We start from the raw sequence: 8,745 nt of genomic DNA on the forward strand, positions 1-8,745 counted from the left end.
AAAAAACATATTATTTAAACATAGTAAAAAGGATATATATCCAAAGCCGAGCCTTTATTAACATCAAGGACCGGACCGGGCGTGGCCAGACAATTACTTTGCCGGATTGTGAATTCGAGAATTCCTTCTTCGTAGTCCATTGTTGCTAAATCGCGCTTTGCAATTTAGGGCTGTGGGTACATCATAAAAATGAAGTTCAAATCATTCTATTCAATTAGAGTAGCCCAAGATGCTGTTATCTAGCTGCCTTCTCTCTAATCTATTAGTTAGAAATTAAATACGAGTAGCATAGATAGCTCTTGTGTAGCTTTGCACGAATATCAGAAAGAAGCAAACAATACTAATATCAGCATGTCTCTTATAACTTTCCGGCCAAAAAATTCGTTTACTTTTTTTTTTTAAATGCAGTGAAGCTAAATTTACAAAAACAAATGTCAACCTTCTGTTATTTATCTACGGCAAAAACATAAATAATCTAAACACTTTGAATAAAAGAGGAAAGTATTAACTACACTTCTTTGATTATATATACCTCTTGTATTACATTAAAAATTTACCTCTGCAAGGAAGTCTGCTTTTTATAATTTTTAGTGTTAAAATATCTGGTTTTTAGTGTTTTATACATACATATATACTAATATCCTTTTCGGTACAAGAAAGGAATTAATGGGACCCCAGAAAGAAGAGCGAAGAAAGAAGAAAGAACTAGAGCGATAAGGCTCGTCATTTTTTTCTTTACACTTTGTCTGGAAAAGTCACTTACTTACTTAAATGAAAATTCATTGAAATAGTGAAATCTTGATTCATTCCATGAACACGTTTATAGCGATTTAGACGGCATTATAAGCACAATAAGCTTTAGTTTTGCTCAGCCAATACTGTGAAATAGCCATTGTTAATATTCAGACATTTTAAAGGTGGATTTAAACGGGCGATTTTTACAGCCGCCATTTTGTTTGAGTGGTTCAAAAACTATTTTATTTTTCATCTCATAAATTTATGTAGGTTATATAATGAAAATAGTTATATACAGAAAAGAAAATGCAATCAGTTAAATAAAATTCAACTGAAGTTTGATCAAAGGGTACTTCCGTTCTTGCAAGGAATTTTGTTTTTATCAGCACTACTTAATGGACTCTTGATCATAAATAGAATGTAACGGTGTATTAAACGTATAAACAGTTGCGTGTACCCTGTATATATATTGGCAATAAAGATTAATTTCATGGAGTTACAATAATACAATAGAATAACTATTAAATAATATATATATATATGTGTGTGTGTGTGTGTATATTGAAAGTAACTGTAAGGAAGACCGCTATTTCTTTAACTCGAGTTATCTATTTAAATAAACGTCAGTATGTGTGTGTGTATCTGTTCCTTATACGTTTCCACATTTCTTGATCAATCAGCACCAAACTTGACACAATGATACAGGATGACATGAGAAAGGTCATGAGGGGTTGGATCCCCATCCAATTTCATATTTATAAAATTCTTGAAAACAGTATGTCTTTCTTTTCAGTATTGGTTCCTTTATGTATTTTTATTGCACTTTTAATGTTTATTATGTTAAGAAAAATAAATAAAAAAAGCACAATTTCCTATCCTTTGTCACAAACATGTTTTTATTTCACCCGTCCAAAGGACGGGTACTCCAGCTAGTATTGCAATAAAAAAAGCATTGTTTTATATTGTCTTTATTTTTTATATACTTGTAACTAATACTCTCAATCGAAACGATTAGTGGCAGGTTTTTTTATGAACAAAAATATGCCTTGTGAGAAAACATCGTTATTCAGAAGTTTTCTACCGGTGCTTTCAAGAAGCTTTTTTCAATCATAACTGCTAGTGTCTCAGTGCGAACTTCATAAGACGAGCATATTTTATGCGACATTTGCGTTTTGAAAGTAGTCATAACAGAGTGGTACGAATTTTATAATCGTCAAAATAGTTTCCTCGACTCGTCGTAAAACTTCTGTCATCTTATGTTTATACACATCTAAGAAATCGTATTCAAACCATGACACGATTTTTAAAGTCCAACTGTTACTTGTGGCTTTTGTTTACACTATATCTTTACGATACAAGAACGTGTTTATAACTCCAGGAACCATGCTAACAACACACGAATTTGGTAGAGTTTACTGGTGACGTTTATTTATACTACATCTTTACGATGCAAGAACGCGTTTATAATTCCAGGAACCATGCTAACACTACACCAATTTGATAGAGTTTACTGGTAACGTGTATTTATACTACATCTTTACGACACAAGAACGTGTTTATAACTCCATGAACCATGCTAACACCATACGAATTTGGTAGAGTTTATTGGTAACGTGTATTTATACTACATCTTTACGACACAAGAACGTGTTTATAACTCCATGAACCATGCTAACACCATACGAATTTGGTAGAGTTTACTGGTGACGTGTATTTATACTACACCTTTACGATACAAAAACGTGTTTATAACCCCAGGAACCATGCTGACACCACACGAATTTGGTAGATTTTTACTGGTGACGTGTATTTATATTACACCTTTACGATACAAAAACGATGTCAGACCTCCCGGAACCATGGTAACACCAAGTATATTGATAATCCAAGGGTTATTGGTGACATTTATTTATAGTATGCATCTTTACTAAGCAAAAAAAAATGTACCAAACGTCTTTAAAGAGTCATGCTAAAACCAACTAAACTTGGTAGTCCAGATATTATTGACGACTTTTATTTATAATATACCTTTACTGTAGATGAAAATGTATTTTTACCAAAGATGAATAAAAAATAAATGATTATAATTGTTTAATCTAGTTGACACCATAACAGTTGTTGCTCACGCAGGTGATGATGTAAATATTGTCAAGACCAGCCGGCCTGATAATTCCTAGTACTGGATATGGACACAAACATGAGTAGTTGACATATTATTATATATTCGATTTTGCTGTTACTCGTAAGTTCTTAGAAGAACATCGGAATCGTTCTCTATTATCATTTCAAGATTTCCCGGACGTTCAAGGAGCCAAAAAAGATTATTCTCGAGCAGCGAAACCTAAAATATTATTTCTGGCTAAACAGGGACGCAAGAACCGGGCGTGAATTTCCTGGAATGGGTAGAGAAATTCGCGAGGTATAAATATACATACCCATGATCAAACAGTCCACACAGTTAAGCATCACTATACTATCTGCATATATTCTGATAAGCTACAGTCAACTAGTAAGTGAGATTTATACAATAAAATTTAATTTGATCATAGTAAGTACAAATGTATTACTTGTTAATTGGTTTGTTTTGAAACTACGTTATGAGTTATCTATAAGCAATTAATCAAATATTTCTTTACAATCATTAGCTATTTGAGCTTATTCATGGAGTCTTTGTTTCACTAACAGTGAAAGTTCATGAATACGAGTGAGTAGTGAGTCTAGCAAAAAATGTATGGGTATCTTAACATGGATCTAAAGATAAATAAAATATATAAAGGGGGGATTCTTTTGAAAATGTCACTCAATTCTTTCAAAGGTAAATTACAGCTTCTAAGGTTTTAAGAGATTTGTGAGGAAAACCTGGCAGCGTACGGGAAATAAACTATTACTTTGGGTTTCAAAAGAACAATATGAGCATTATTTCGAAGACAGAGTGTGTACATACGCTATAATAAAACTCAAATTAAATCTCACTCCCACTAACTTTTTTAAACCTGAAGATTTGTGATGGTATTACTGAAAAATATTAACCAGGTTAACTTTATTTAATATAAAAAAGTAGCAAAGTTTCAAAGAAAATAGAAAACGTATCTTGATATGTACTTGTAATTTCTTTTTTCTTTTCTTTTTACAAGAAACCATGAAATCCAGCACAGTCCTGTATGCAGTAGCATTAGTTCTTGTGGTCTGTTTCATTTCGACCGTGTTTTCCATACCCAGTCCTTTTTTTTATAATCGCTCGTTCTTTTGCCAGTCAAGATGGCAACACGTAAGTGAAGTTTTGGATATTAATTGTTTTTTTAACGTTTGTGATAAGTTGTGCAATTACTATTTCTAAAAGCGTAAAATAAAAATTGTATGCATAATATTAAAATGTTTGAGACATAGACTCAAATTATACATTTTAATTATGAGTACAACAAGCAGTATCAGATCATATGAAACAAGTTTTATAGAACATAAACTTCGTCTTAATTTACTGTTATAATTTCTTTATGTTATGTTACTTTTTATGTTTAAGTGCTCTTGGATTTCAAAGTGTTGCGCACCATACGCTTGCATATGGGGATTATGTCGATGAATCAATACACACGATCTTCGTGGGCGATTTCTGAAGACACAAAATGTCCACTACGAAGATGAAACGAGGATGTTTCTTGAATTATATTAAAAGCATTTTATTCAGTAGTCTATATTAATCATTAAGCTAATAATTCCGTGCATTTATGATGAGGCTCTTTTATTGAATTAAAGTTTGTAAATCATATTATTATATTATGTAAGGCTAAGTTGTTATTTTAATATTCTCATACAATAAATATTCTTCGAAACACTGAGTGGTTTGTTTTGAATCCAGTCAACAACACGGTACAATTTGATTACGAAACCAAACTTATCCAGCATATTGTTTGTGCATGTGTGTGTGTAAAAGAAAGTAGAAATCTTTATTTTATAAAAAGCACATTATATTAAAATATACATCAGTATTTAGATTAAAACTTATAAATAGTTTATTTCGAATTTCTATTCAAAAACTTAAGCAATGCCTAATAAAAACAACCACTAGAAATTGTAGTTTCAAATTGTTATTTTTTTTCAGTACAAAGACTGGCCGAGCGCACTCTAGTGGTAAGCGTGTCGGACTGTGGAGCTGAGGTTCCGCAATTCGTGTCCCGTTAATGAAACAAACATTGTGCTCCACAGGTTGAAGCCATGGCAGTATCATAGGAGCGACTGTCAAATTACCCCAACAAACAATACAAATATTTATTCTTCTTCATGAAGGTGGAAAATAGATTACATTGACATAGTAAAAAAATGAGCCTAAGCAAATTTGTTATAGATTCTAATGATTACAAAAAATTTTACAGTACCAGTGCACAAAATAATATCAAATCTTTAGCTTTAGTAGTAAATCCAGGCATGCTTTTTAACTCAATTTTTATTGTTCTATAACCGTCCCTAATCTTGAACTGATAGACCATTGGTAAGGTAGCTAGTCAATAACACCCACTAATAATAAGTTGGCAAACAACGATTTGTAAGCATAATGAAAAGATTTATCTATGGGGGAACATACTACATATTTCGACAGAACATTGGTCTGTCTTCTGAAGAAGACAGAACATTCAGAAGACAGACCAATGTTTTGTCGAAACATGTAGTATGTTCCCCCAAAATAAATCTTTTTATTATGCTTATGAATCGTTGTTTGCCAACATACTACTATATTAACATAACGTGCTTCCTTACTCTGCTAAATCTTAGTCAAAACTAAGGACAGAGCGCGAATTTAGAGAAATACGACGCAAATAATGAACTCTGAATTCACAATCTGCCACACCAATCACCAGATCACGCCCAATCAGATAAAATAGTTTTTAAACTACAACATTCAATTCGTTTTGCTTGAAACATACGAAAATATTGCGTGTCTCTAAAATAATACAATTGTTCAGTCTGAAAAAACCAGCAAAACAATAGAACCAAACTATGACGACTTGTGAAAACCACTACACAATACGTATGTCATAAAATATACTGTTTTCTTAATAAAACCAGACTATGACGACTTGTGAAAACCACTATACAATCCGTATGTCATAAATATGTTGCTTTCTTAATAGAACCAAACTATGACGACTTGTGAAAACCACTACACAATCTGTATGTCATAAAATATGCTGCTTTCTTAATATAACCAAACTATGACGACTTGTGAAAACCACTACACAATCTGTATGTCATAAAATATGCTGCTTTCTTAATAGAACCAAACTATGATGACTTGTGAAAACCACTACACCATCTGTATGTCATAAAATATGCTGCTTTCTTAATAGAACTAAACTATGACGACTTCTGAAAACCACTACACCATCTGTATGTCATAAAATATGCTGCTTTCTTAATAGAACCAAACTATGACGACTTGTGAAAACCACTACACAATCTGTATGTCATAAAATATGCTGCTTTCTTAATAGAACCAAACTATGATGACTTGTGAAAACCACTACACCATATGTATGTTATAAAATATGCTGCTTTCTTAATAGAACTAAACTATGACGACTTCTGAAAACCACTACACCATCTGTATGTCATAAAATATGCTGCTTTCTTAATAGAACCAAACTATGACGACTTCTGAAAACCACTACACAATCCGTATGTCATAAAATATACTGCTTCCTTATACAGGTGTAATAAAGATTATTCGTGTTATTTGAATATGTTTCAAAACTCCAAGTTCCTACCATTATAATGAAAGTGGTTGACCTTCAGTGTGACCTTAACCTTTAAGCTACATTCACCAAACGTTAAGCAGTATCGAAATTTGTCAAAATCAGATGAAACCTTTTCGAGTTACGCCGTTCACACACACACACTGAGGAGTGAAAACGATACCTCTCTTCTCGCCGTCGGGCAGGGATGAAAAAAGGGGCACTAACTTAATGCTAAAAATAATTATGTTAAATTTAAATATCCATAAGCTACTTGTAAAAATTGTCTCATTAATATGTCTTGTAAAAACATATGAATTATATTCAAAAAATTATAGTAGAACAATATAAATATTATTTAATATTGAATATACAACATATCATCAAGACTAAAGTAATGTATTTTTATATTATTGATGTTTATTATAACAGGCATCATTACATGGAAAAAAATAAATATAACATATTAGTTGCTCTCCCCCCCCCCCTTAGCTCAATGGAAATCTGTGGGCTTATAACACTAAACTAGCCCATGATGTAGCTTTTGTGCTTAACAACAAGGAAAAGCACATTAAGTACATAGTATTTCTGAAAATTGGAATCGCATACCAGTTAACTGCCTATTGTTTGTGTTTTGCTTTGAATTGGTACAAATTAATATCAAAAATGAATCTTATAAGTCTTAATATGTTGCACAATTAAAAAAACACACCTTTATTCAAGTAGATAAGACAATTTTGCAACGACGTTTTTGACATTTATCAAACATAGCTTAACATATAAAGATTTAAGCCATATTAATCTACCTTAGCGCGCACAAACTAACAGCAAATTTGCTCCTATTGATGATTTTCGTTTTTGTTTTTTGTTTTGCAAACGAACAAAAAATAGCCATTTTCAGTTGATAAAAAAAATTGTGCTGCATAATAACGGCATAGAAAAATAAAGTGTGACCTTACAAAATTCTTTTAACGTTATTCATGTGATGAATTTATAATTTTATTAGTTCAAAATACGAGCATTTTATTTGTAAACATTTCTATATGATATTTTCTAGAATTTAACATGTTACAGCATTTGATCTTTCTGATGAGCACCATATAGCTTATCTCTTAACTTGAATTGGACAAAATCCTGCCAAATGTACGAAACAGAACGCTAAGGGTAACTAAAGGTGGAGTTAAATGATAAAAAAAGATCCGATCCCTTTACTGTGAAATATAAGATCAAGCCTTTTCCTCGAAAGTTCGAATGCTGTGATACCAAGAAAATTGTACTTTTAAACGACAATATCTTATTTATCCCCTCTCCATTTGTAGCTGGCAGTGAAGAAATTAGTAGTTTTATTTTCATTACTTTACTGTGTCACGAAGATTTAGTACAATACCAGCAGCTTAACTTAAAAAAAAAATGATTTAAACTATAAACACAAAAGAAACATCAAATTAACTATTAGTGTTACTTTGCCAGTATATAGGTTATTTGGATAACAGATGTACGAAAGTGTAGATCTGCTATACATCAGAGAGAAGACTAGACAGTTCCAATCAAGAAAACATACATTCTAACTAGTTACTTAGTTTTTCTACTTTTTTAGCTTGTTAATGGAAATGTGATTTTGTTTTATTTGTTGAATTTCGTGCAAAACAACTCGAGGACTTTTTGCGCTAGTTGTTCCTAATTTAGAAGTGACAGGCTAGATGGAAGGCAGCTAGTCAACAGCGCCCACCGCCAACTCTTAGGCTACTCATATCTAATAAAGAGTAGGATTCAGAGTCATGACACTATATTCATTTGGCCACACTCTGCTCATGTTCATTACTGTAGAAACTGACCGTAGATTTCGAGTATGCAGCGAAAAATGCAGTATTTTTTTTTCTATCAGTTAGTGCTAAGAATAGCCCCCAATTTATAATTTTGTTAGTGTTTTGGACGAAAGAGGTTAAATTGTGGAAACAACAAAAAATGTTTTTTTTTACCATTTATGAAACAAAATTTTCAAAAAAATATGCACAGTTGTGCTTATTCACTTATATCACATATCTTTCTTTCTTTCTCATTTTCTCAATATATATAGGTGGATGACTTAGGATAATTATGGACTTCTTAAATGTCGAGTAGCAAAAAACGAATACCTAAAACTAATGTGTCAGTAATTCTTGTCGTGCTCTCCGTTACAAGCACAATCTGACATTGTGTGTACAAGTCAGCTCATAAATATATATCTCAAGGCGTATGGTAATTCTTTCAGAGTAAGCATGGTACGGCAGTTTGTTAAGAACAT

General features: G+C 32.0%; 1 long non-coding RNA gene across 1 annotated transcript; it reads left to right on the forward strand.

The window, feature by feature from the left end:
• Positions 1-3,157: 3,157 nt before the first annotated feature.
• LOC106458342 lies at positions 3,158-4,565 on the forward strand. The gene is made up of 3 exons (XR_001290770.2): positions 3,158-3,244; positions 3,870-4,003; positions 4,256-4,565. It is a non-coding gene; the product is annotated as an uncharacterized LOC106458342 (long non-coding RNA).
• Positions 4,566-8,745: the final 4,180 nt, after the last annotated feature.

The sequence above is a fragment of the Limulus polyphemus genome, unplaced genomic scaffold, assembly GCF_000517525.1.
Source record: "Limulus polyphemus unplaced genomic scaffold, Limulus_polyphemus-2.1.2 Scaffold448, whole genome shotgun sequence".
Taxonomy (NCBI): domain Eukaryota; kingdom Metazoa; phylum Arthropoda; class Merostomata; order Xiphosura; family Limulidae; genus Limulus; species Limulus polyphemus.